We start from the raw sequence: 27,194 nt of genomic DNA, 5'->3' as shown, positions 1-27,194 counted from the left end.
CTGCATGACATCTAAAAGCCGGGCCCTGCTGCCTGCTTTTCCAAACACCTAAATTGCTGCTCATCAGCACTTTTATCTGGGTTATTCACTGTCATACTGGTAGAAAATTGACACATTTAGAGACTAAATGAGTAGATACAAAGCAGGTGTGCTGATTAGGAAATTGCAAGCAGGTGTTTAGGGACAACAGAAAAGACCAACAGAGACAGTCTTAGGAAATGCCATGCAGTCAGAATTTGAACATAAAGAAACAAACATAATCAGATCATAAAAACAAAAACCTTGAGGAGCATAAAATTTATCTTCAAGATCATCTGGTAAGTGTTTGAAGATTACAATGCTGATTTAATCTATGTCATAATGCTTGCTGACAGTGCTGTGCAAACGTATTCAAACTCCTTGAAGCTTTACACATTTTGCAACATCAAAACATCAAACTTAAATATTTTTCAATGGAATTTAATGTTGAATGCCAACACAAAGCAGTGAATAGATGTAAAGTGCAAGGAAAATGCTTGGTTTTTAACATATCCACAAAAAAACTTTGTAAAGGAAAGTGTGCTTTAGTTAGTCTCCCAATTGTTGACATTTTGAGGAAGCAGCTTTTGCTGCAGTTACAGCCGCAAGTCTTTGGTGTGTGTCTCTACTCACATTGCACATCTAGAGAGTATAAGCTCTGTCAAATATTGTTTGCAAGGTAGCTCAAGCTCAGTCAGATTGCATGCCACAATAGTCTTGACTTTGACTAGGCCATTCTAACACATGGAAAGGTTTTCCTCCAAGACTGCCTTTTTTCCAGCATATGTGTCATGCCTTAAATCTTAATTTTTCACCACACATATTTTTTTGGTCTCTGACCAGAATGTTTTCTCCCATGTTTGCTGTGTCCCTTACAGAGTTTATGGTACTGGACTTCATAAAGTGTGTTTTTTTTTTTTTTTTTTTCGGCACTCTTCCGTAATGACCGGATTTTTCCACCTGGCCTGCAGGGCCCTGTCCCAATACCCGCACTTCCACCATTGTGTCCCTGAATTGCGTGTTCCCGTTGATGGGTTCGAGGGTGTAGTGTGTCCCAATTCTCCAGAGTGGTCCTTAGCCCCACCCCCTTTGTGCCCCACATCCGCCATTCGGCGAAACCCGCATCTAAGCGGACTTCGTCGAAGTATATTACCCACAATTCACTGCTGCAGATGACGTTCTGAGCATAACCAATCACAACCATCAACGTGATCAACCATCAAATCAGAATAATAAGAACTGCGTAAACTTTAGACAGCAAGCCAACAAATATTTTTTATTACTGGTTTTCCAGGCTCAACATTGTAAGATACCAGTGGCTTCAGAGTGAGTCTGGGCAGTCAGTAGGCTACTTTCCATGCCTGAGCCATTAGTTTAAGTGAATAGCTATGTCTTAGCTCAAAGTGTGGCCCTGAACTGTTTCTGTGTGGCCCCCGATTGCAATTCAAGAAAATTTGGGAGCTATTTGCCCCTGGTTAAAACTGAATCAAACCTTGCAGACAGAGTTCTCCTGTTGTTTTTTTCCAGTGCCCAACCAACTCCTGTCAGGGATCTGCTCTCCATAAGAAACAACTCACAATCAGGAATATCATTATAAATTCAAATGTAAAACACTTATATACGTGGTGGCCCATCGTGCTCCTAGACAACTGAGTTACTGGGTTTCTGAGGCTACAGAGCGTGCTGCCACTGAGAGCAGTGGTTTATATTTTTGAGCAGCCGTCCTGATTTGGGGGATTCGTTTGCAAAGCGACGTGTTTCTGGTTTAGTTACACCTGTTGAGGATTTAAAAACAGACAAGAAATTGATTCCAGACATTTCATTCCATGCTTCTTTGTTCTTTCCAGACACCTTTCAACATCTCTGGAGTAGCGCGGAGAATGTTTGTGCTCATGGGAATCCAACTGGGCTCTAAGGTAATTTTAAATGATTTTGCTAGATTTCCAGGAAAGTTTGAACTAAATTGTTGAACTATTTTGAAGCTTCTGAACAAGATTTCTGAAATAAAGAGAACTGTTGTCTGTGTACCCAGGGTGTCATGAAACAGTTTGCCAGGACCTCCACCTGGACTACAGCAGGAAGATGAACACTCCTGGCCCCCATCTGCCCACCAGTTCACCACTGGAACGTTTCTCTGGCCCTGTCGTTCTCTTGGCCTCATCTTCTCCGACTGATGATCAGCCAGATAACATTATCTCTGGACCAATCTGGTGCCTGGATCCATACCCCATCCCACAGGTAGCCTTTCCAGCAGATGAGCTGGTACAAAGAAAGCTGCTTTTATTAAGAGCCAACCAATAGGAGAGCAGAGATGTGGTCCAGCAGTAATATGGGGCCAACCTGTGTTTTCTGTTTGAGGTAATTCTGACTGAGGTTAGTAGGTTTGTTTATAAAAAGCTGCTGAGCAAAAGTTGACTTAAGTTTTTTTGATTTGTTGCAACACAAAAAACTCTTTCTGCTTAAAAGTTAGACTTTTGTTGAATTATTGGAAATATTTGTTCCTTTCACTATGTGGAAACTATAAATATGCTTGAGTACACCACATCTCAGTGTAACCTTGTTTTTGTGTGTCTTAAATAAGGTGGTTCTTAAAATGATGGCAGTTTAAAAGAAAACAGTTTTTCTCCTGCAGCTGCTGACTTTAGATTTGCAGAGACATCATACCAAAAAACAAAGGATGACTACTTTTATTTCAAATATGATTCAGGATTCAATTAGACAAAAGTATTCTATGTAATTCAGTTGGAAGATAATGCATGTTCGTATTATTCCTGCATCCTCAGGGCTCAGCATGTTAGATGTGGAAATTGATAAGAGGACAGTTAGAAATAGTCAAAACAAATATAGCTTGTTAGGAAAGATTTTATATGGAAACTGACAAGTTATAGCTGCTGAAAAGGCCACAGAATCTTTGGGTATACTTAATTTTTACCACACGGATTTCCATTTTGGCTCCAGCTTTCTGCAGTAAACAATGATGGTGTTTGTCCTTCATGAAACCCTTTAACTAATGACCATGTGAGCTTTTAGCTTGTCTTCAGAGAACTTTGTCCCTTCTTGACACTTTTGGAAACATTCCCTTCGCTTTGCATTGATGAACTCTCTTTCACCCTTTGCAGTGTGTGTGTGTGTGTATATAGATAGATATAGTTTTCCTTGTGATCTTGCCTGATTTTCTGACCAGCAGGTTCTGGTCAGGTCTATTCTACCATGTAGACAGTTATTGTATCAGCTAGAAACCCCATTTGACACACATGCTTCCACTTTTCTGTTTGCCTCCCACTAAATTCTGCTTAATTCCTACAATTTTGGTTTCATCAGGCTGCATTTCATGCTGCAGGGCACAGGTAATGCAAAGCATTTCCCCCTCTGGCTTTTAGGTCCAAGCTTTGGTTGCTAGGAAGTAGAGGAGCCTCAATTGCAGCCATTTCATTGCCAGTGTACAGAGAGGTCCTATTACCGCTGTTTAGGTCAGGGCAATTGGTGTCATTATAGGCAGCCAACTTCCCTCCACCGAAGTAATGAATTAGCCCAAGCTATTTCGGCTGTATGATTGCTGTTGCCAGGGGAGATGAGTTTGAAGTGGGGGGATAATTATGGTATGTATCCCTGAGCGGATGTGTGTACTGCAGTGGACCAGCCACGGGGGCGGTTTCCACACTGGTGTAATGGCTTAATGTAGCCGCTGACAGGCAGCTGGGCAACATGGAAAGGTGCTACTGTGCTCTGCTTGTGGACTGTGACTGACATGTTGAACCATGCCAACCTGTTTCAGCCCCGTGGCTCATTTACTTCAAATGGCTCAATCCAACTTCCAACGGTCGTTTTTGCTCAGAAAGGCACAAAGGGAAGAATAAAGACTGAATATAATTGTTTACAGTACCTTTTTTAGGGTAATTTATTTGGTAATTGAGGGTAACTTTATTTTATCGGGTAACAATAAATTTGGCTCAAATTTAATTAGGAGCTCCAATTCTCTGTAAGCTGTTGAGGGAGGCAAGGAAGCTATTAACTCCTGGAACCTTTATAAATTAGCCCTAAAATAAAAGAATAGATCACTTTGCTTGTGTGAATCATTTGTAAACCAGGAGCTTTTATTCTTTTCATCAACTTCTGAGGATGGGGTAAAATAAAAAGTTCCACATGTTGCTTGATTGACTTTATTGAATTAAAGGCGTAACAGATGGCTTGTGGCTCAGGCAGGCAACAAAGTGGACAAGGCATGGCACCTTTTTAATATAGATTACAAGATGAGTGGAATGAAGGGTGGAGTAAAGTGAACTCATTATCAGGTTCTATAAACCAGCTAGAGATGATTTTAGCTTTTTGACATGGTGTATTATCCTGCTAGAAGTAGCCAGATGGGTACACCATGGTTACAAAGTGATGGACACCATTACATTACATCATTACACCATCACCAGCCTGGAGCACTGATGCAGGGCAGGATGAATCCATGCTTTCATCGTGTTTACACCAAATTCTGACCTAATTATGTGGATTTTGCCGCTGAACTTTAAGACCCATTGGAGCAGGAAATATTTTTCCAATCTGTTGCTCATTTTGGTAAATTTTAGCCTCAGTTTCCTAGTGTCAGGTGGCACTAGGTGTGGCCTTCTGCTTTTGTATCCCTTCAGCTTTAAGGTTTGTCGTGTTAAGCACTTACTGATCTGCATACTGTGGTTGTGACAAATGGACATTACAGGTGTTACTGTGTCCTTTGTATCATTTTAAATGGTCTGACTTTTCTCCTGACATCAACAATGCACTATTGTGAACCCCACAGATGGTTGTTTAAAAAAAATAAATAATAATAATAATAATAATCCCAGCAGGTCAGGAGCTTCTGAATAATCGGGTCACTGACAACCATTCCACCTATAGTCATTTGTATCCGCTTAGTTCCCCATTCTGATGTTTGCTTTGAATTTCAGCAACTTTTCTTGTACAACATCTAGTCTTAAATATCGGAGTTGCTGCAATGTGAGGAGTCGGCTAGGCTAGGTGAGAGTATATACTCAAGCATACACACACATAAATTAATAAATAAACCAACTTGATACTTAAAACTTGACCAGTCATTAACCCTTTGTAGACTGTTGTTGGAAAATTAACCTCCAACTACCACATAGCCAAGGTGAAGTATGTATACCACTAATGCCTGGTGATGTCTATTCTACTTACATCAAGGGGTACGTTGAAGGCACATTGCCACCATCTAACAGTCAGTTATGTCCATTATGCCTAATTTTGGTAATGGCGGGGTTTTCATTGATGTCACTCTAGTCGCCGGTCCGCCATCCTGGGTCTCTCCGTATCGCTTCACGCATTTCCCAATATTGCAACATTGCATACTTTTTCGACCATGGATAAGTATCAAGTCGTTACAGCCTCCTGATAAGGCCATATACCTTCAAGAAAATTGCGATTATCAACAAGGTGGATCCATATGTACTGCCTATTGGTTTTAGTGCAAATTTGGACAATTGGCTGCTATTTTTTTCTTAGCCACAATATAGGCAAAACTTCATGTTAAGTTCAATATTGCCTTTTATTGGATAATTACATAATGTGTATATTACTACGTAATACATTTACAGCATAACAGTAAAGAAACTGCAGCCTACATCTAGCTGGTTAAGGTGTGAGAGTGCAGCTTACTGAAGTAGGTCACAGCGCTGGGTGGCAGTGCTGAGTGCTAAGAATTAACTGATCAGCTCACAGTCTTGGCAGACTACTTTCCAGAATAATAATAATACATGTAGATGAACATTATTTATTTATCTGTTACTAAATGTGCACTGCACACTCGGGCGTAAGTGAGGTTCAAGCCGCCTAAATCCGCCTTGGATATCCGATTCAGCTGCAGTAGTCGACGTTGTGTCCTCGGTGTTTTTTGTTTTCTCACACTGATTTTCTATCACGGCTGGCAGACGTTAGAATAAACGTTGGTCTTGACCACCACGCGCAGCACATACACACCCATAGTTAAATGAATGGTCTGGAGTTTTGTTTCACTGATCACGCTAAAACAACGAAAACAGGCTGCAGCTGCCACCCAAGATGGCGATCGCGAAGTGCGGTCACGTGACCGTGACGTCATGTGAAAACCCCCCATTTTCACCCTACTTTTCTTTTGGTTCATTATTCAAGTTAATGATCTCTACTTCTTTTATAATTGGCTTGACATCCAAAAGTAAATCTTTTATTTTAACTAATTGTAAATAAATCTAGGCAGTAAGGGCTTAAAGTAGGCGTTGTTGGGTACTTAATATGCGCATTTCTGACATAACAATAATAAAAAAATAATAATGATTGGCATTCATGCTTTGACTAATTTGTTTAAGGATGCTTGAAGGCCAGAAACCTGGAGAAGGCAGCTCACAACAAAAATAGAAGTGTGATGCATCCTCGTGGCTTTAAGAGTTGGGCAGAGGGGGGCTGGGTTGTTTTCTGAATGGGATGTCTAGCGCTACAATAGGAAGCATGCCAAAATAAAAGGCTTCACCAAACAAAGAGACCGACAGGAAATAATGCTGGTTGAGGCTTGTTGGACCATCTATGGGCTCCTTTCCAAGCCCCTGCAACCAGCTATAAGTCTCTTTATAGGGAGAGCTCTGAACAGGAGGCCCCCGTAAGGGGCAGGAACTTTTAAATTTCTGCTTGAATGCGACCTTAGCCCAAGGCTGAGTTCAGAGTACCCTTTCCAGTCATTTCACTTAACTACATTGTGTGTTTGATAGGCTGGCAGTGGAACTCAAGACCCAAGATGATTTTCAGGCTTTTCTTTTTAAGGAGTCCTGTTTGAGGCAGGAGAAATCCACCAAACCTTCCAACTCGGACTGTTTGTGCACATTCAATTTCTGGCTCTCAAGCATTCCCTTTGCTTTCTTTCTCCATCCTGTAGATCATATATTATGTCAGCATGAGGAGGGAGGGAAAGTGATTATTTTACAATACAAACACCATGTGCCTGATTAATCCACATGACTGTCATTCTGCTCCTCTCTGCAGTTTACTGTTCCAATCATTCAAGTAAAATGCTCCCATCTTTGGCAATCAGGCATTTGTTACAACCTAAATGGTCTCACTTGTTTACTCAAGTTCATTTTAAGATACATTTTGTTTTGGTTAGGAATATAAAATCCTTCTCATCTATGTTCACTATATCAATCCATTAAAAGAGTTGGAGCCTCTTTGCACAGATGTCCAGCTTCATCTTCCAAACCCTATTGGAATTGAACCAAGTCTTCTTACGGCCTCATCATATCACAATCCAACAAAGGTTTTGATCAGCAGATGAAAGAAATTTTGTCGACTTAAAGAAAAAAAAGAAACAAAAAGCTTGCAGCCTCATGCTGTGACAAAGGTAACTCAAGTTTTCAGCTGCAGAAAGGCCCATTTGCAGAGCAGCTGCATATCTTACCACAGATCAGCGCTTAGCCAAACTTTCATCCTGTCTCTGCTGGTATAAGCCACTACTGGTGGGGTCCTGCCAAATGGCACCAGAAGACAGTGCTGGAGCCTTCACACTGCCACCTGCTGGTTCTGGATTTTGTGAGTCTTTATGGTGCCTTGCAAAAGTTTTACACCCTTTGAAGTTTGTCCCTTTAAAAAAAACTTCAATGTATTTTACTGGGATTTTCTGCTGTCGGGATTTTCTGTGATGGACCAACTCAGTAATGCATAACTGTGAAGCGGAAAGAAAATTATGCATGGTTTTCAAAAGTATTTGCACATTAAAATCTGAAAACTGGTGTGCATTTGTATTTATCCCCATTTACTTTTTCCCCCCAAAAATAAAATCCAGTGCCTACAGTTGACTTCAGAAGACACTTAATAGTAAATGGAGTCCACCTCTCTGGAGTTTTTCATAAAATCTTCTGCTCTCTGAAGGCCTCGGGTTTATTGGAGAACATTAGGAAACAAAAGGCATCATGAAGACCAAAGAACACGCCAGATGGGTCAGGGAGAATGTTGTGGAGATGTTTAAAGCAGAGGTAGGTTCTTAATTAATATCTCAAGTGTTGAACACCTTATGGAATATTGTTCTATCCATCATCTGAAAATGAAGAGTATGGCACAACTTCAAACTTGACAATACATGGATGTCCATTTAAGCTGATATGTAAGGCAAGGAGAGCATTTATTATCCAAGAGATCCACGGTAACTCTGGAGGAATTGCATGGATCCACAGTTCAGGTGGGAGAATCTGTTGACAGGACAACTATTAGTCATGCATTACACAAACCTGTCCTATAATAGAGTTGCAAGAAGACTGTTGAAAGCCAGAAGAAGTGCTATCTGTATTTTGCCACAAGCCACATGTGGAGCACAGCATGATGTGGAAGACGATGCTATAGTCAGATGAAAATTTTAATATTTGGCCTCTATGCAAAATGTTGTGTATACAAAACAAATGTTCAGGATGAACACACCATCCTCATGGGAAAACATGTAGGTGGCAGAATCATGGTGTGGGGTGCTTTTCTTCAGAAGGGACAGAGAAGCTAAATGGAGCTAAATACAGGGAATTTCTGAAAGAAAACCTGTAGGAGGATACAAAAGACTTGAGACTGGGGCAGAGTTTGACTTTCCAGTAAAGACGTTGACCTTAAACATCCAGCAATAGCTACAATAAAAAGGTTCAGGTCAAAGCATATTAATGTGTTAGAATGGCCCAGCCAAAGTTCAAACCTAAACCCAACTGGGATTTTGAGGCGATCTCCATCCAATCTAATTAAGCTGGAGCTATTTTGGAAAGAAGACTGAGCAATAATGTCAGTTTCCAGATGTGTAAAGATCGTAAAGAAGTTACCCCAAATAACTGCAGCATCAGGTGGTTTGACAAGGCTTCAGATTTTTCTTTGTATATAAAAATAAAACCATGTATCATTTGTCTTTCTATTCACACTAGTACACAACTTTGTGGTCATCTGGCTCCCAGTAAAATGCACGAATGTTTGTGGTCACATGACAAAATTTGAAAAAGAAGGCATGAATACTTCTGCAAGACTCTACCTACTCTAGGGTGCTCATTTACATCATTTTTGTAAGCTTTTTGTTTTGCAACCAAATTGCAGCACATCTTGCATGGCTATTGGCATATTTAATTTTTATCAGGAGTTGCGAGTAGCTGACTTATAAATGTCCAGTGGTGATTTCTTTTTAATTTAAAATTAGAATCTCTTTTATGGCACATTAGAGCTATTGGACAGTTCTATAGCTGAGAAGTTGCATGTGTACTTTACTGTAGTGAAATGGCAGTTTAAAGAGAATGGGTTTCCATGTCAGTACAGCAAAAGGAAAAACTCTTGCTTTTAGAATACGTATTAGGGAAAGCAGCAGCCAGGTGCTGCTAATCAAATGCACTAGATCAGTTCATTAATCATTTGTTTGACCACAAGGACAAAAGCAAAAGCTTGCAGGTTTCTCTCAACAGAGTGGAAAGACATCATCAATGACAATAGACAAAAAAAAAATCCTTGATACCCATGAGTTGGAGAAGGGTTATAAATTAATTCCAAACAACATAAAGTCCATTATTCTACTGTGAGACAGGTTATTCACAGGGATAATTGGAGAAAGACTGAACATGTACAGTGTATTTAAAAAGGTTGCATCTAATAGGAATGTTGCAGGTTTGGAAAATTACATGTGAGTGAAGGACAAGGCTTCTAGAGCAATGTCTTTTGGACACATGAAAAAGTAGGTATCTCTGATTTGGGCTTGTTCTGCACCCACAGAAGCAGGGCATTATGTGATCATTGAGTTTACCATGAGCCGTTTACCAAAGAATTATGTAGTGAAATATGAGGCCAGCTTGTGCCAACCTGACACATAAACGAGGACAATGATTCAACACAAAACAAATCTGGTCCACTCATCTGTAGAGAACATTACAATCTAAATGGAACAATCTTTTAAATCATGGGGTATCATTGTTTTTGTCCATCACTGTCGTTAAAATTTCCAGGACTGTACAATTGAGTATTTATTTTATTTGTAACTTGAGTGGTGTGAACATCAAATCCCAACACAATATCACCAGCAAATCATTCAAACTGGACTCTTTGTTGCATTTTCAGGGCTACAGCCTGTAAATATACAGAGTTTGACCATTGGAGAGGAGAGGATGTTAGTATGACAGCTTGATGGACTCCCAACCAGATGATGTTGTCTTATTTAACATTAACTTGTAGAATAATCCATGTTGCTTATGTTGCTCTGAAGTGCTGCAGCAATTAGTACAGCCACTTACTGCATGATAGTTATGCAGCATGTCTAAGTGGTTATAGAAAATTAGAAAGAAAGAACAGCATAAGTGTGTTTGTAGATGTAAACTTAAAACCTCAAAGGACAATTTTAAACCAACACTTTTCAGTTTCAAAAGACTGCTTCGGTAAATGTTTGTTGCGACGAGTGAAATATGTTTGAGCATCACCAGTAAACAATTAAGCTTTTCGATGCAGAAAACAAAAGTTTCCCATGAGTTATTGGACCTCATAATGCTGCGTGGTATTCAGGAAGGGAACAATCAATTCCCATAATCAAACTAGAAGAGGATTACTCAATTCCATTCAAATCATCATGAAGCATAAATATTACCCAACTTGTTTCTAATGTCTACAGAAACACTACAAAAATAAATCTGTCTCCACTGACATGGCGGTAGTTATTACTTTCAGAATGAAATTGGTTTATTTCTCTGAGAAAAGACATCACTCAGCATTTGGTTTACATGGGGCACAACACTGGAAAATCAATATAAATTTTAAAATCAGATGTTTAAGATGGTCACCATAAGGGACTTTTTTTTTCCTGTCTTTTGGCTGCTATCATAGAGATATCACAGAGGATGTTCTGCTTCTGGCTCGCTTTTCCAAAAATACTCTTCTGTCACACCAGCCCTCTGTACTTTATCGGAGGTTCAAAGTATAAAGAGGAAAAAACGAGCATGTGCACTTTCTGACCCAAATGAACATTGTCCTCCTCACACAAATAAGATGGTAGCGAAAACCTCTGGTAATGTTCAAACATGTGCGATCACTTTAAGCCTCTCTGGACAATATTATCTAAACCCCTTCTGAATGATATTAAATGAGTAAAGCCTTTGAGTTTTGTTATGTATGCATGCAGTTGCAAAATGTGTTGGGACAGATTTTAGGCAATTTAAAGACTTGGTAGAATTGTGAATCTTTCATAACAAAGGTTGAGATTGTGGACATTTACAATGCCAGGCAACAATAATTATACCCCTTGGATGTTTTCACATTTTGAAACATTACAACCACAAACCTCTTTTTATTTATTGCTATTTTAATGGGATTTTATGTGATTGATCACCACCAAGTAGAAGATTAATGTCAACTGGAAGGAAAATGATGCAATGCTTTAAAAACGTTTTACACATCAAAAATCTTTTGAGTTGTGTGACTGAATGCTTTGTAGAACCACATCTTCATCTAACTGCAGCTGCAAGTCTTCTAGGTTGTCTAGCGGTATTGCACATTTAGAGACTGACATGTTTGCCTATTTCTTTGCAAAATGGCTCAAGCTCAGTGAGATTGCAAGTATGATTTTGTTTAATAGTACATGGTAAAATACATTTCCTCCAAATGCTTTCTGTACACACTTGAAGATTTTAGTGACACAAATTAACTTTACATGTTTTTGGACTCTAGGAGTAAAGTGACTAGCATGAATCTAGGGTGGAAAAATGCTACTTAGCTCTTACTGTATTGCTCTCATTCAACTTGGTTTTCTTCCTGCTCCACTCGACCTATCCTTTTAGTTATTTGACACTACAGGAGACGCCAGGCATTCAGGGCATTCTTTGTCCCTGGAGAGGAATGGGGGAGAAGGGGGGTGAGATGGCAACAAGGTGGGGCGCAGGAGGTGAGACAATGTGAGGGGTTCCACTCTGTTCAGTCTCAAGAAGAGCCACTTTACAGACACACACACACACACACACACACACATCCATGTTTTACTATCTTTATGAGGACCTTTCGGTTACTTCCATTGACTTCCATTCATTTTCCTTGATTTTTAGTGCCTAACCCTGACCCTAACACTAACCCTAACCCTAACCAGTTAATACCTCACCCTAACAATAACTCAATTCATACCCTAGTCCTAAACCGAACCCCTGTCCCAAGAACGGAATTTTAAAAAGTGAGGACCAGGAAAATGTCCTCAGTTTGTCAAAATGTCCTCACTTTGCGATAAAAATACGAAAAATGGTTCTCACTCAGCAACAAGTACAAGAACACACACACACTTTATGCCCAGCTCACGGAAGAGGTGGTGTTGAAGGCAGCTGGCCAGTATAGATTTGGAGGAGAGGAAAATAGAAACTGCACCACTCCACCGCCAGCCGCCATCCAAACCCCCGCCCCTTTCAAAGGTTCAGAGATGCAAGGATGACCCATTTTTTTCATTTGAGGACACTAAAAAAAGCACTCCTGTTCATGAACCCACCTACTGTATCCATGCTTACCTTCCCTTATGCAAGTTTAACCATAATGTGATGGTGTTCCTACAGCTTTTTCATTTCAGAAGTCCATGCTTTTCCAGACTCCTGGAGGAGTTGACAGGAATGGGGTGGCCAGAAGAACTCCAGCTTCTGTTGTTTCAGAAACAAATACTCCGGCATAGATAATTAGTAGTGGATATGGAAGGACTTTCGGTTTAGTCTATCAGCATGGAAGAGGTTTTTAAGGTAGGTTAAAGCTCCTTCCTTGCGACATGGGACCATGGATGGATGAGATTCACACCGGGATGCTGAAGCCTCTGGACCTGGTTGGGCTGTTCTAGTTGACACATCTCTTCAGTATCTCTTGGAGGACAGAATATGTCCTCCAACTATGAAAGGGTCACAATTTCTTGGGGCTTGCAATTCAATTAAGTTTTTTTTGTTTTGAATTCGCATTTTACTGTTTCTCTTTATGTAATGCTGTTTATTTTATTTTATTCCTTTTAATGTATTTCGTGTCTCAAATGTAATTTTCTACACCCGTTTCCTTTATTCTACTGTAAAGCACTTTGTATATTAATGATGCTATACACTTAGCTTAGATATGTTCCACAGCATCAGCATATAGGTTTTACAATAGAGCCATCTCTTTATATCTGGAGGGCTGTTAGCAGCAAGCTTTGGTTAAAAGTTGGCCAAAATCAAACATGTGCAGGCCTCTTATGGGTTTATGGGCTACAATCCAGCCAGTGTCCAAGATGTGCATTCTATGCGTCGGTCGGCTAGCTATTTCTTACAAGATGCTCATACAGCTCCTCCCTCATACCAAGTAGCTTCTTTTATACATCGCTGAAGGTTACCTTTTTCTCAACCAAAAATTAACAGGTGCAAACCTGTGCTCAGCAATTCTTAACTAAAATTAAATATGAAATATCAGCAGATGTTTGTAGTTGTCAGCCGTTTAATATGTGAACTGCAAAATGAAATGCCAAAAAGTAAATTGAGGAAAGAAGGCGTCACCTTTTTCGTTACCCGGTGGACTACCAAAGCAACGTCTTTCCATGAAATAACAGCTTTGTTTAGAATATTCACCTAAAGACTTGATATGTTAGATGAAGAAACGGCTCGCATTGGGGTTGCCATGTCCAAGTTACAAGTAAACCTCAGAGGCAATGAGTGAAAAAAGATCTGGTGATACAAACTCATTTTGGGAAATTCAGATCATTAAGAGAGAATACATTTTGGAAATATATATGTTTTCCATACTTAGGTGGGAAATACTGGGATCAAATTCCATGTTTCGCCATAGTATGCAATACTGCATGGCTCAATGAAGTAGAAACACATGAAATCTGTGAATTTATTTATTTATTTTTGACGTGTCTTGTTGGGGCATTTTAAGCATACCATATGGAGCAGATGGTTGCCTACATGTGCCAGGGTGGTTTTGCTCTACAAAAAGAATATCTTGACAGTATCCTAATTGCATGATTAACTTTATTAACTCTGGATTCAATCCATCATAAGAGTAGGCAGGCCACATTGAAGTTATAGTATCCTGTGTTTGTATGACCTTTAACGATTTGAGTAATTGTGTGTGAGTGAGTATATGTTTAGAAGTACAGTACAGTATGTGTTTGTGTTGGGTGTCTGTCGGTCTGCCTGTCTGTCTGTCTGTCTGTCGTGGGCACCAGAATGAATCCCCCCTTGGGGCCAGTTCCCCAACTCACCCCATTCTGTGAGTTTTAAACAAACGATGAGAACAGAAATGGTTTCTGGGACTAATTGGTGAATTTGTCTCAGAAAAATGTGAAAACTTGTTCTTGATTAACTTAATTTATTGGATTGACAGGAAGCTACAGTAGCACAGCATGGTGCAAAGTTAATCAGTAGTTTTCACAATATAAAGTAAAAACATTAATAATTTCTTTATTGCATTCTTTCTTTTTCTCTTTTCCAATATGTCTGGGACTGTTAATGATCTCCAGAGCAGTGGGTTTCTTAGTAATGACATGGTGGCCGTCTTGACTTTTTACACAGCTGTCTGTATTAAAGTAGTGCAATTTGTCTCTATATATTAAACAGGGAAGGGGAAAGATGTCTAGAATTATTATAGAAAAGCAAAAGCAGAAATTAAGAAATCTTTCTGAAAAGAGGAAAATGCTCAAATAGATGACACAAATGTGCATGTAGAATGTAAAAATACTCCTGCATTAAATAATGCCACCTCTAATGGTCTTTTAAAGACATGCTTTGAACAGCAATCATGAATGTAGGCTACGTCAACCAGCCACAGCCTCAACCGAGTCATTCAGTGTTTCTTTGTGGTTTCAAAATTACATCTGCAGCCAGAAAAACAGAATAACTAGTTTTTAATCTGATCTGAATATTAACATTTTTCCAGACTGGTGCAGTGCTGCTGAGTTTTAACTACAGAAAGAAGAATCATAGCTACTAAATTTGGTTTTCCTAAAAGGAATAATTTGCAATGTTGCAAATTATTCATTAAATAATTAAATGCATTAAACAATAAGATGTTTCTTGGGAGTCAAAATATAAAATGGTAATAAGCCTTTCTCCATATTCACCAATACCTTGCTGATGTTTTACTCTTAATCTGATGGCAGTTATGTTTGAACAGATTTAATATTGATTCATAAAGGGCAACACACCTTGCTTTTGAGTTAAACTCAAAAGCTTAACTCAAAAACTTAAGGTTTTGAGTTAATTATTTCTCATAACAAACATAGCGGCTGGCGGTGTTCTAAAAATTATTTGCTGTCTACACGAGGCAGCACATCTTTCCCCAAACACTTTAACACTGGAATGATCCTAGAGGCTATGTTGTCTGGGGCTTAAATGCCCCTGGTAGGGTCTCCCATGGCAAACAGGCTCAAGGTGATGGGTCAGACAAAGAGCAGTTCAAGAATCCTTCATGAGGACTAATATATCGAGTCATGTGACATCCTACCCTTGAGCCAGGCCTGGGGTCAGGACTCACCGGAGAGCGCCTGGTGGCCGGGTTGCTCCTCGTGGGACCCGGCCGGGCCAAGCCTGAACGAGAGACGCGAGGCCATCCCCCAGTGGACCCACCACTTGCAGGGGGAACCGTGAGGGACCAGTGCAAAGAGGATTGGGCGGCGGAAGGTGGAGACCTCAGCGGCCCGATCCCCGGATGCTTAGGCTGGCTCTAGGGACGTGGAAGGTCACCTCGCTGGTGGGGAAGGAGCCTGAGCTTGTGCGGGAGGTCGAGTGATATCGACTAAAAATAGTCGGGCTCGGCTCCACGCACAGCGTGGGCTCTGGAACCCATCTCCTTGAGAGGGGTTGGACTCTCTTCTACTCTGGAGTGGCCCACGGGGAGAGGCGGCGGGCTGGTGTGGGTTTGCTTGTTGCCCCCCAGCTCAGCCTTCTCGTGTTGGGGTTTACCCCAGTGAATAGTGCCCTCCCGGGGACTCCATCATTCTGCTGGGGGACTTCAACGCCCACGTGGAAAACGACAGTGACACCTGGAGAGGCGTGATCGGGAAGAATGGCCTCCTCGATCTGAATCCGAGTGGTGTTTTGTTACTGGAGTTCTGTGCTAGTCATGGATTGTCCATAATGAACACCATGTTCAAACATAAGGGTTTCCATCAGTGCATTTGGCACCAGGACACCCTAGGCAGGAGGTCAATGATCGACTTTGTTGTCATATCATCAGACCTTCGGCCGCATGTTTTGGACACTCGGGTGAAGAGAGGGGCTGAGCTGTCCACTGATCACCACCTGGTGGTGAGTTGGATCCGCTGGAGGAGGTGAAAGCCGGACAGACTTGGCAGGCCCAAGTGCATAGTGAGGGTCTGCTGGGAACGCCTGGCGGAGGCTTCGGCCAGGGATGTATTCAACTCCCACTTCCGGAAGATCTTTGACCAGATTCCGAGGGATGTTGGAGACATAGAGTCCGAGTGGACCATGTTCTCCGCATCTATTGTCGATGCTGCTGCCCATAGCTGCGGCCGTAAGGTCTGCGGTGCCTGTCATGGCGACAATCCCCGAACCCGGTGGTGGACACCAGCAGTAAGGGATGCTGTCAAGCTGAAGAAGGAGTCCTATCGGCTGTGGTTGGCTTGTGGAACTCCTGAGGCAGCTGACGGGTACCGTGAGGCCAAGCGTGCTGTGGCCCGGGCGGTGGCAGAGGCAAAAAACCGGGTCTGGGAGGAGTTCGGTGAGGCCATGGAGAAGGACTACCGGTTGGCCTCGAAGCGATTCTGGCAAACCGTCCGGCGCCTCAGGAGGGGGAAGCAGTGCTTCGCCAACACTGTTTATAGTGGGGGTAGGAGGCTGTTGACCTCAACTGAGGACATTATCGGGCGGTGGAAGGAGTACTTCGAGGATCTCCTTAATCCTGTCATCACGCATTCCCTGGTGGAAACAGAGGGTGGGGACTCGGGGTTGGACTCTTTCATCACCCAGGCTGAAGTCACCGAGGTGGTTAAAAAGCTCCGCGGTGGCAAGGCTTCGAGGTTGGATGAGATCCGCCCTGAGTACTTCAAATCTCTGGATGTTGTGGGGCTGTCATGGTTGACACGCCTCTTCAACATTGTGTGGTGGTCGGGGACAGTGCCTCTGGACTGGCAGACTGGGGTGGTGGTCCTCCTTCATAAGAAGGGTGACCGGAGGGTGTGTTCCAACTACAGGGGGATCACACTCCTCAGCCTCCCTGGTAAGGCCTAAGCCAGGGTAGTGGAGAGGAGAGCCCGGCCAATAGTCGAACCTCGGCTTCAGGAGGAGCAGTGTGGTTTTCGACCCGGCTGTGGAACACTGGACCACCTCTATACCCTCTATAGGGTACTTGAGGGTTCATGGGAGTTTGCCCAACCAGTCCACATGTGTTTTGTGGACCTGGAGAAAGCATTCGACTGTGTCCCTCGTGATGCCCTGTGGGGGGTGCTCCAGGAGTATGGAATCGGGGGCCCTTTATTAGGGGCCATCCGGTCTCTGTACAAGCGGAGCAGGAGTTTGGTTCGCATTGCCGGCACTAAGTTGGACCTGTTCCCGGTGCATGTTGGACTGCGGCAGGGCTGTCCTTTGTCACCGGTCCTGTTCATAACTTTTATTTCTAGATGCAGACAAGGGCCGGAAGGGGTCTGGTTTGGGGACCAGTGGATTCTGTCTCTTCTTTTTGCAGATGACGTGGTCCTGCTGGCCCCTCTAGCCAAGACCTACAGCATGCGCTGTGGCGGTTCGCAGCCGAGTGTGAAGTGGCTGGGATGAAGATCAGCTCCTCCAAGTCAGAGGCCATGGTACTCGACCGGAAAAGGTTGGCTTGTCCTCTTCAGGTTGGAGGGGAGTTCCTGCCTCAAGTGGAGGAGTTCAAGCATCTCAGGGTCTTGTTCACGAGTGAGGGAAGAATGGAGTGGGACATCGACAAACGGATTGGTGCGGCTGCCGCAGTAATGGGGGGCACTATGCCGGTCCGTTGTGGTGAAGAGAGAGCTGAGGGGAAAAACGAAGCTCTCGATTTACTGGTCAGTCTACGTTCCTACCCTCACCTATGGCCATGAACTTTGAGTCATGACCGAAAAAACGAGATCCTGAATATAAGCGGCTGAAATGAGCTTCCTCCGTAGGGTGGCCGGGCACTCCCTTAGAGATATTGTGAGGAGCTTGGCCATCTGGGAGGGGCTCAGAGTAGAGCCGCTGCTCCTCCACATCGAGAGGAGCCAGTTGAGGTGGCTCGGGCATCTATACCTGGATGCCTCCTGGACGCCTTCCTCGGGAGGTGTTCCAGGCAAGTCCCACCGGGAGGAGGCCCAGGGGATGGCCCAGGACACCCTGGAGGGACTATGTCTGTCGGCTGGCCTGGGAACGCCTCGGGCTCCCCCTGGAGGAGCTGGAGGAGGTGTCTGGGGAGAGGGACGTCTGGGTGTCTCTGCCGAGTCTGCTGCCCCTGCGACCCGGTCCCGGATAAGCGGAAGACTACGAGTAAAGAAGACCATGTTTTTGGAACGGCCCTCACCTCACCACTGTTACGCATACATTTACACTGCGTGCATAAAAGTGCAAGAACCAGCCAGTTTAAATGAGCTTTAACATTCCTGATGAATCATTCTTGTGAACTGGTGCTATATATTGTAAATAAGCTCAGTTGAGTTTAACAATTTTGAGTGTAAACTTCTTATGGGTACTGTAAATGCTGCCTTTTGAGGCTTTTTTTGCTTTGAATTCAGATTTTTTTGCATTTTTTTCTCAGATCTTGAATTTCGTTGGAAATGGCTTTACCATATAATAAGCCAATTTTTGGTGTATTTCACCTGTCTGGTTAAAGGTTTATGTGCATGTGGAGTCATTGGTGTGTTTTCGTATATTTGTGTTAATGAGGTAGAGAGGGAGTGAGTTCTTGAAGCCTATTGATAATAACAACGTTACAACAGGACGCTTGTGGTCCGCTTTCTGCAACAGTTTATTAGGGGGAAGTCTGTAATTACATAGTTTCTGGCTAAACATTAACTAACCCCATACTGCAAGCCTTCACTTCAGCAGGAGCTTGGACTGTAAATCTTAAGGTTTGCACTCAAGGGCTCACTTTGACTGGAAAATGCTGCTACCACAGCAGCAAACAGAGCAAACAAGTTGCCAATGTCTCCTTTCTTTTCAGTGCAAATTATTTAAATTTAAATCACATGGGTCTAGACTTGCTGTGCTTGGGCACTGGTCTTGGGTGCTGCAAGGTTTCCACTTTTATCGCCGTTGTAACATCTTCACAGTTCCAGATGACAAACTAGCACACACCTACTCTACACACATGCAAACACATGCGCATATTCAAATGACCCAGAAGATTGAAGGTCATACAAACACAGGTTTGTATTTTGTTAATGCAACCTGTCAACTGTGATGGCACATGCATCCTTATTTTAACAAAGTAAATCAAATAATTAGGATACCATCTCCAGATGTCTTTTTGTAGAACAAAGTTGTCCTTGTACATGTAGGGAACCAGCTTCTCCCTATGGTATCCCTGAAATACCACAATAAAACATATATGAAAAAAATACAAAATAAAAATAAATCACTTGCGTCTCAGTTAAGAACTAGAGATGCACTAAGCAATATGCTAGTGACCAGAATTGGACTGCTGTTTTAGCTTGATTGGTGACAAGCTGACTAGAAATTTAACTAATTTTCCAACTAGTAAACACACCTACCTGAGTCCTAACAGGTCACAACAACACCCATCGGTATGGACTCTGTTAGTGAGGGAAGAACACTCGGCATTACTTATTATTAGTGAGGTGTTTAAAACAGGGTCGGGGGAGGCAAAGAGATGTTAAGAGCTACTTAATTCTTCAATAGGTTCAGTTCAAAAACAAGCTCAGCATCCTCCTGGATGAGATGGACAAGAAGCTGAGTACAGGGAGCTGGTGGACTGCCTTGTGGCATGGTGTGGAAACAATCATCTCATCTTGAACGTTAATAAAACAAAGGAGATGATTGTAGATTTTAAAAGAAACAGGAATACGTCAAACACAATTTCCATCATGGCAGAAGAAGTGGAGGTGGTGGAGGAGTATAAATACCTCGCTGTTCACCTGGACAACAGACTGGAGTGGAGATGCAACTGTGAAGTCATCTACAAGAAGGGACAGAGCAGATTGTTCTTCTTGAGGAAGCTTAGGTCCTTCAGTGTTTACAGCAAGATGCTGCATATCTTCTATAAGTCTGTTGTGGAGAGTGTGATCTCTTCTGCCATCATCTGCTGGGGTAGCAGCATCAGAGCCAGGGAATTAAAAAAAAGCTCAGCAAGCTAATAAAGAAGTTCTGATTCTGTTCTGGGGACTCCTGGAACCTCTGGAGATCATTGTGCAAAGAAAGATTCTTCATAAAAGGAAGAACATTATGGAGAACCCTGAATATCCTCTTCATGAGACTGTCCTACAACAACAGAGTGTCTTCAATGAGAGGCTTCTTCAGATCTGCTAAGACATACCACTACAGGAGATCCTTCCTGCCCACAGAATCAGAATCAGCTTTATTGCCAAGTTCGTACATACAAACAAGGAATTTGACTCCGGTACACTTTGCTCTTTGGTTTTGTTTTTGCATTACAGAATATACATGTTTACAATGTACAATATACACATATATAAATAAAAAGGTGCATTTGCAACATCTGTATGCTGTTGTTTTCTACTCTATTAAATGTTCAACAGCGAAACAGCCTGGGGAAAGAAACTGTCTCTGTGGCGGCTGGTTTAACGAACAGTGTAGTGGCGGCCTGAAGGTAAAGCTCTGAACAGTTTATGTGCAGGGTGTGTGGGGTCTGCAGAGATTTTAGCAGCTCTTTTCCTGACCCTAGACCTGTATAAGTCCTGGATGGAGGGAAGGTCAGCCCTAATTATTCTCTCTGCATTCCTGATTGTTCGTTGCAGTCTGGACCTGTCCTGTTTTGTGCATGATCCAAACCACACTGAGATGGATGAAGACAGGACAGATTGGATGATGGCAGTGTAGAAGATGACCAGCAGCTCCTGTGGAAGGTTGAACTTCTTGAGTTGCCTCAGGAAGTACAGTCTCTGCTGGGCCTTTTTCGAACAGTGTCTATGTGTGAAGACCATCTCAGGTCCTCAGAGATGGTGGTTCCTAGGAATCTGAAGTGGTCCACGGCCGATACAGTGTTGTTGAGGATGGTCAGGGGGGTGTATGGGGGTGGTGTTCTCCGAAAGTCCACCACCATTTCCACAGTCTTGAGTGGGTTCAGTTCAAGGTAGTTCTGACTACACCAGTGGACCATCCGATCCACCTGCTGTCTGTATGCAGACTCATCACCGTCCTGGATCAGTCCAATGACAGTGGTGTCATCTGCGAACTTCAGGAGTTTCACGGACGAGTCCGATGAGGTGCAGTCATTTGTGTACAGAGAGAAGAGGAGTGGGGATAGAACACATCCCTGGGGGGCACCAGTACTTATTGATCTGGATCAGGAGAAGATGCTTCCCAGTCTCACCTGCTGCTGTCGGTCCGTCAGGAAGCTGTTGATCCACTGACAGGTGGGACGTTGAGCTGGGTGAGCTTCTGGTGGAGGATGTCTGGTATGATGGTGTTGAAGGCCGAGCTGAAGTCTACAAACAGGATCCTGGCGTACGTCCCTGGACGGTCGAGGTTTTGCAGGATAAAGTGTAGACCTAAGTTAACAGCATCATCTGCCGACCTGTTTGCTCGGTAAGCAAATTGCAGGGGGTCCAGCAGGGGGCCTGTGATGTCTTTCAGATGCTTCAACACCAGCCGCTCAAAGGATTTAATGACCACAGACGTCAGGGCTACAGGCCTGTAGTCATTTAATCCTAGGATGGTGGGTTTCTTGGTCACTAGGATGATGGTGGATCGTTTGAGACAGCAGGGGACTTCACATTTCTCCAGTGATTTATTGAAGATCCTTGTGAAGATCGGAGCAAGTTGATGTGCGCAGGCTTTCAGACATGATGGGGAGACGTTATCAGGTCCTCCAGCTTTCTTTGTTTTCATGCGCTGAAAGAGCCTGTTTACATCATCCTCAGAGATCTTTAGTGCAGGCAGAGGATCTGAAGGTAGGTTGTTGGTAGCTTTATGGGAGGATTGTTTTCCTGAATGGGATGTGGAGGAGATGGTTTGAGGTGTGAATGGCTTTTTGTCATATCTGCAGTAGAAGCCATTCAGACGGTTGGCCAGCAGACGACTCTGTTCAGGAAGGTGGGGGGGCTCCTATAGGCAGTCAGGTTTCTCAGACCAGTCCATACAGCTGAAGTGTCACCAGTAGAAAGGCTGTTCTTAAGCTTCTCACTGTAGCTTCTCTTAGCTGCTTTGATGTCCTTTGTTAGTCTGTTCCTGGACTGCCTGTACCGCGCCCAATCTCCACTGCTGTGAGCTTCTTCCTTTTCCCTGCGCAGATTCCTGAGGTGTGGAGTAAACCATGGCTTGTTGTTTCCAAAGGTGCAGAAGGTCTTGGTCTGCACACACATGTCCTCACAGAAACTGATGTATGATGTCACCACATCAGTTAGTTGGTTTAAGTCAGTGGCCGAAGTTTCAAAAACAGTCCAGTCTGTGCATTCAAAGCAGGCCTGTAGCATCTGCTTTGATTCCTCAGTCCACTTCTTAACAGTGTGAACCTTGGGTTTGGAAGCTCTTAGTCTCTGTCTGTAGGTTGGGATGAGGTGGATTAGATAATGATCTGAAAAACCCAGAGCATCCCTGGTAACAGCGTAATATGAGTCCATTAAAGTTGTGTAACAATGGTCCAGTGTGTTTTTGTCTCTGGTGGGACACATAATATGCTGTCTGTATTTGGGGAGTTCATTTGAGAGGTTTGCAGTGTTAAAATCTCCCAGTATTATGATGAAAGAGTCCGTGTATTTTTTCTCCACGTCTGTAATCAGCTCAGCGAGATGTTTTTCAGCAGCAGAAGTGCAGCCATGTGGTGGAAAATATGAGCCGATTATTATAAACGAGGAAAACTCTCTCGGTGAATAAAACAGTTTACAGATTATGGAAAATGACTCCAGATCCGGGCTACATGTTTTCCGAGCACTTTTATGTCTCTGCACCAACCTTCATTTATATAAAAGCAGATTCCGCCTCCTCGCCTCTTCCCCGATAGCTCCGCGCTGCGATCCGCTCTGAGCAGCTGGAAGCCCGGCATCAGCAGTGCGCGGTCCGGCATGTTTTCACTCAGTCATATCTCGGTGAAGCAGAGAACCGCTGATTCGCGGAGGTCCGTGTTTTCACCGGTGAGGAGAAGCAGCTCGTCCATCTTGTTGCTTAGAGAGCCGACATTTGCCAGGTGGATTGAAGGCAGTGGTGTGCGAAGTCCCCTTTTGCGGAGCTTTACCAGCGTGCCAGCACGGTTTCCCCTCCGACGCTTTCGGCGCAGTATCCCGTATAGTGCCGCAGCTCTGCTTGCCAGGAGCTCAGTGAACCTCGGATCGATGAAAGATGGTGAAAAAATCCCAAGAGAGGACTCTCTGATGTTGTGAAGTTCCTCTCTACTGAATGAGACCACAGTACTGTGGCTCAAAAAACATAAAAACACACAACACACAAAAACAAAGAGAATGAAGCTCCGAGGCTGCCATTGTCGGCGCCATCTTGGTTTACAACAATCAGGATCTACAACGGCGCTGTGAAGAAACCTACATAATATGAACTACAACAAGATTTAATTTCCCTTTTGGGATGAATAAAGTATTTTTAAATTGACCTGAATTAAAAGAAAACTTTGTCAATATATATTATATTTTATTTAGATAAGATTTTATATGCAAGAGACTGAGTGAGAGAGCAAGACTTTAACAGGTAACAGGAAGGTTGAACAGTTGCTCTATTATTTCCTTCAGAGCTTTTATCCTCTGACATCTATCATGCCAGACTTGGAAATATTGGCATCCTTTTAGAGTTAAGGTGAGGATCTACAATATCATCTTCAGGGATACATACCAAGACCGGTGTTTATATTTAGTAAAGCTACTGTACTGATTACTAATATAAAATGTTAAAGGCCGTTAGCATCTTAGTAGCATCCATTTTAATATTTTTGTAGATACTGGTGTCACTTGTGATGTATGTACTGAAATTATTTGGGACCTGTTTCCAGGATCGGTTATACCTTCCCCATCTGTTACAGCTTGTGCTCCTTTCAGCAGCAGGTCACTCAAGGCCTTAGAACAAGGTTAGGGGAAAAAACACCTATGTTAGACCAATATACTCTTACTCAACCCAGCAAGTTAACCCCCCCCCTGTCGCCTCCAGAGGAGTTCTCATTTTATATATCTTATCTAAACAGAAAAGGAAATTGACTTTGAATTTCATATCATAACAAATGTACAGAATACATTTTACCTCTACCCTCTAACGTCTTTCTTTTGCATTTTCATCTTATGCTGCTTCCAGTGCTTTTGTAATTTCATCTTAATTTCTTTCACCATATCCAGTGTTTTACTCTTTCTTTACTGGATGAATGAAGATATAGCAAACAGATAACTGAATGGTGGATGAAATGGCACATGAGTATGTAATGCTGGTGTAAAAAAAAAAAAAAGAAATCAGGCACGTGTAATAACCAGGAGGACAATGAAGTTTTTTGTATCACTGACCTGCTTTTCTTTTGTGGGTGGGTTTTCAGATTTAGTCAGAAACTGACATGAATGCGTCATTTGGTTTTAAATCACTGGGAAAACTATCTTTTGGTGAGGATCTTCTGTTTTCTGCAGTAGAATCCTACTGGGCAGAAGAGGAGGTCAAACCAAACTTTATAGAACGGTTGAGGGTTTAAATCATGTTAATGGCTTTAATCCAGACTAGGTAATCACAACATGCAGAATTTCTCAAACTAAACTGAGATAATTCATGCACTATGGAGTGGCAAACTAAAGTAAACCAAATAAACTCAAACCTACATTATGTAGCTGCACAGAGGTTACCTATACCTCCTGGAATGGATCTGGATCTAGAGCTGGAATAGCTGCAGAAAAGAGAGAATCAAATGCAAAAATGTCAGAGATGATCTAAATAGACTAGACATTCCAGTTACTGATGATACAATCTCTGGCTCTGTGTAGAGGTTTTGTCCTGCTGGAAGAACATTGTCTTTGGTGTGCTGCCCTGTCCCTTGATGAACAAAATCATCACCACAGCATAATACTGCCACCACATATTACTGAGAAGGTTGGTATGCTCTGGGTAATGTGCTAAGTTATGTTTTCGACACACATGTTTTGCTCTGAAGCCAAAAAAATAAATTTTTGGCTGCTTAGATCGTAGCACCTTCTTCCACATGTTTGTCATGCCCCCTGCATGGCTTGCGGCATGCTGGGAAAAGGACATTATGGCTTTCTTTCAATGGTTTTCTTCTTACCACTTTTCCATAAAGGGCAGGCATGGGGCATCTACAACTAATGGTTGTCGTATTGACAGATTCTGCCACTTAAGCTGTAGATCTCTGCAGCTCCTCTAGAGTTACCACTGTCCTCTTTGCTGCTTCTCAGATTAAAGCTATTTTTGCTTGGCCTGTTGGTTTAGGTGGTTGCTCATGTCTAGGTAAGTTTGCAGTTGTGCCATATTCTTTTTTTAATTTGAGATGATTGATTGAAAACAGCTCTGTGAGATGTTCGTGGTTTAGAATAACCTGCTGTGTTCCTTGGTCTCTGTGATGCTGTTGGTTCTCTGATGTTCTCTCTAACAAACCTATGGGGCCAGAAACAGAACTGGATTTATACCAAGTTATTATTAAACACATGTGGACTCTGTTTTTTCATTTGGTGATTCACAAAGGCAGTTTGTAGTAGCGGATTTTTCAGTGTCAGTATTTTTTGTTAAAAAAAGAAAAAATCACCATTATGCATCACTTTACAGTCAAATAAAATACCCATAAAGTTTATTGTAGTTTGTTGCTGTAATGGCATAATTGAGAAAAACAGTTCAAAGGGTATAAGAACTTTTGAAATCCCAATTTATTTTTCACTACATCCCTAAAACATGAAGTTCTGAGCATCTGGAGACACACTGGTGCTTTGCTAGTCTTAACAAACTACAAGTAATCCATGTGTTTTCTGTAATAAATACAGTTATTCTAATGTATAAAATACTTGGGAGATTTAGTAAACCGCAGTTTAGTCCAAATCTTTAAATAATGTTTTTAAATTACAAAAATTAATTAAGTTAATAGATTTTCATGCAACAAAAAGTACCTTTATTTGCACACAAGAATGAACCGCACATATAAACTGATGCCTACCTTGGATCCTTTGAAATGTTGTTTTATTCCTGAATTGTTTTTCCATTTTTATTTTTCAGAACTGCATTTCAGAAGAGCTTTATCAAGGAAACACATTCATTAGCCTAAAGAAATGTTATCATGAGGTTGGTGTAAAAAATGTCAGCAGTTTAAAAGAAAATCCACTTAAATCTACATGGATTAAAACATTGCTTGATTAAAAGCCATTAAAAATGTACCCATCTGTTATCCATCTGCATTTTTGTAACAAAGCAGCACATGTTTTATAGGAAAGTAAAGAAACAATCCTTTTTGTAAAGTAATAAAGTTAAATATAAAGTTAAAATTCATACTGGATTCCATTAGTGGGACATGGTCAGCAAATAGAGATTATGTTCTAACTCACTAATAATTATGCTTAGGATGTTGTGGTGTTTTTTTTTTTTTCCCACAGACTGTCCTCATTTCTTTATCTGAAGTCTCTGCTCCAACTTTCAGTAAGCTAATATAATGTTCTACCAACACTTCACATACGGCTATCAATCAAAAAGTCTTCAGTTATTCTTACGTTTCGCTCTGCTCAGAATCTTTGCACAAGATGTCTGAGGTGCTAAGCTAACGTTAGCTTGCTGTTTTGACTCGTTGAAACTTCAGCCCATAACATGCAGAGTTCTCCTGGGTTATAAACAAAGCACTTTGCTTTGAATGTCTGTATTATTAAGGATTATGTTATAGCAATTTGCCACACTGTGTTCAGGTCTTGTTTGGAATAAGTGGCGAGTATGGTCTGTCACTCGTTTCTCTTTCAGGAGAACAAACATGTCATCATTTAGATAGGTGTAGCATATCTGTAAAGATAACAGTATACTATATTTTAAATCAATGTAAATGGATGGTGACCAATAAGGTCAATGGGCTAGTTTTTCTCAGAAGATAGATACGACTCATGAAGGAGCAGACAAACTAGA

General features: G+C 42.1%; 1 long non-coding RNA gene across 3 annotated transcripts; it reads left to right on the top strand.

Moving 5' to 3' along the window:
• Nucleotides 1–91: 91 nt before the first annotated feature.
• LOC124860741 lies at nucleotides 92–26,635 on the top strand. Of its 3 annotated transcripts, none has more exons than XR_007036426.1 (5): nucleotides 92–317; nucleotides 1,866–1,934; nucleotides 2,051–2,256; nucleotides 7,915–8,018; nucleotides 12,567–12,682. It is a non-coding gene; the product is annotated as an uncharacterized LOC124860741 (long non-coding RNA). The 3 variants fall into 3 exon arrangements; XR_007036425.1 differs by lacking the exon at nucleotides 12,567–12,682 and adding an exon at nucleotides 26,307–26,635 and having other exon boundaries at nucleotides 94–317; XR_007036424.1 differs by lacking the exons at nucleotides 7,915–8,018; nucleotides 12,567–12,682 and having other exon boundaries at nucleotides 162–317; nucleotides 2,051–2,560.
• The last annotated feature ends 559 nt before the right edge of the window (nucleotides 26,636–27,194 follow it).

This window comes from Girardinichthys multiradiatus, chromosome 23 (genome assembly GCF_021462225.1).
Source record: "Girardinichthys multiradiatus isolate DD_20200921_A chromosome 23, DD_fGirMul_XY1, whole genome shotgun sequence".
NCBI lineage: Eukaryota > Metazoa > Chordata > Actinopteri > Cyprinodontiformes > Goodeidae > Girardinichthys > Girardinichthys multiradiatus.
The sequence above is the reverse complement of the archived record's forward strand: the minus strand, read 5'-3'. Positions and strand labels throughout refer to the sequence as shown.